The 2,019-nt window shown below is 38.9% G+C and overlaps 1 pseudogene; it reads left to right on the forward strand.

Moving 5' to 3' along the window:
• Positions 1-313: 313 nt before the first annotated feature.
• Positions 314-1,616, forward strand: LOC149160997 (granule-bound starch synthase 1, chloroplastic/amyloplastic pseudogene; annotated as a pseudogene).
• The last annotated feature ends 403 nt before the right edge of the window (positions 1,617-2,019 follow it).

Genomic DNA, 2,019 nt, shown 5'->3' on the forward strand with positions numbered 1-2,019 from the left:
AAAGTTCTCGACAGGCATTTCAGAGTTCTCCCCCCCTCAGATATATCTTCACAAGAATCAGCTTCTCAGGAAGTGAAAGGTGCTGCTCAACCTATGGACTTTGAACATAATCAGGCAACCCAGGTACCAAGTTTCGACGAGGCTACAAAAGTGAACATCCACGTGAATAATAACAGTTTGCTGCAGCCTTCAGTTTATCAGAGGATGGAAATTGACAACCAACCTCCAAGGTTCCCAGTTATGCAGCCCACCAATCAACAATCAATGTTTCAAAGAGGTCCTGCCCTTAATCAGTCTCAGAAAGTTATGGACAGGCTCAGTGATTTCGTGGAGCTTAACTGTCTCACCTTCCGGCACCGTCGAGTGCGAGGCGTAGGATTGTAGTATCTTCTTTTTGGAGAGACAGCATATAAAATGGCCGCTGCTGCTGCTCAGCACTTTGTAGCCTGCCAGTCTCACATTACTAATTCTGCTAGAAGTCGTTCTTCTGGGACTGCATTGCCCTCAAAGAATAGCGGGAGCAGTAATGCTACCAGCTCACTAGGTCAAATTGCCTATTACCAGGGTCTGCGGTCGATTAGAAGCACAGACTTGGGACAGCTTCAGAGCCATGCAGAGGCAAATTTTAAGCAAGTGTTGAGGAAGGCACTTAGTGGTGGTTCCAAGGGTCCCAAGGGAGTGGTCACTTGTAGCGGTGGGATGAAACTGGTTTTTGTAGCAGCTGAAGTGGCCCCCTGGTCATCGGGTTATGACAGTATCCCCACGCTATGATCAGTATAAGGACTCATGGGATACCAACGTATCGGTCGATGTAAAAGTAGGTGATAGAACTGAAACTGTGCGATTCTTCCATGTTTACAAGAGGGGAGTTGATCGTGTTTTTTTAGATCACCCATCCTTCCTTGAAAAGGTTTGGGGAAAAACAGGCGGAAAGATTTATGGTCCTCAAACTGGGGTGGACTACCAAGACAATGAACTTCGTTTTAGCCTCTTATGTCAGGCAGCTATTGAAGCTCCAAGGATTCTTAATCTCTCAAGTAGTGAACACTTTAGTGGACCTTATGGGGAGGATGTTGTCTTCATTGCCAATGATTGGCATACATCTCTTCTTCCTTGTTACTTGAAGAGTATCTACAAGCCTGCCGGTTCTTTCACAAATGCCAAGGTTACATACGTTGCAACACCTGGTCATTACACCATTCAGGATATAGTGCTGGAGTTAGAGTTTCAAGGAGTTAAAAAAAAGAAGCTTAAAATGCTTCAGAGCTGGCCTGTGCGTACACGGAGGCCTGTCTCCTCCAAGCTTGCGGCTGACACACCTATCCTGACAGGACAGTGCCTTCTTGATGCTCTATTTCCCTCTATGCTTGGAAGAACATTTGGCTGTGGCAAAACTGCCATCAGTCAAGCTCTTTCCAAGTATTTCAACTCTGATACGGTTGTCTATGTTGGTTGTGGTGAGAGAGGAAAATCCAAAGGCAACCGCAAAACTGAGTCAGAAGTTGCTGTAATTGCACTCTCATCCATAGGTACATCGACCAAAAACAAAACCTCCATATCCCTTCACCTGCCAATTTTCACGTTTTGTTTGGATTTCTTTTCCATTTTTAGTTTAAATTTGTTTTGTATTTATTGTAATATATTATATTTATTTTTATTTTTATTTATATATTTTCATTTAATGATTCGATTTCTTTTGATTTGTATTTGTATATTATTAGTTATCATTTTTTTTAATGATTGATTTGTTTTTATTTTTAATCCATGTGTGATTTGTTTTTGTATATATTTAGTTATAATTTCTTAAATGATTGATTAGTTAATATTTGATTTGTATTAATATATATTATGATTGTATTAATATATTAATATGTTATAATTATATTAATATGGTACTAATTTTTGTGATGATATATTGTTATTTGTATATTATGTTTGTTATATTTTGTTATCCAAACATCTATATATATATATATATATATAATAAAGAGAAATAAAAAAATTGTTGTGTTTTGTCAT

This window comes from Pinus tabuliformis, chromosome 5_2 (assembly GCF_031772625.1).
Source record: "Pinus tabuliformis cultivar Carrire ecotype Pingquan chromosome 5_2, CPIR1, whole genome shotgun sequence".
NCBI lineage: Eukaryota > Viridiplantae > Streptophyta > Pinopsida > Pinales > Pinaceae > Pinus > Pinus tabuliformis.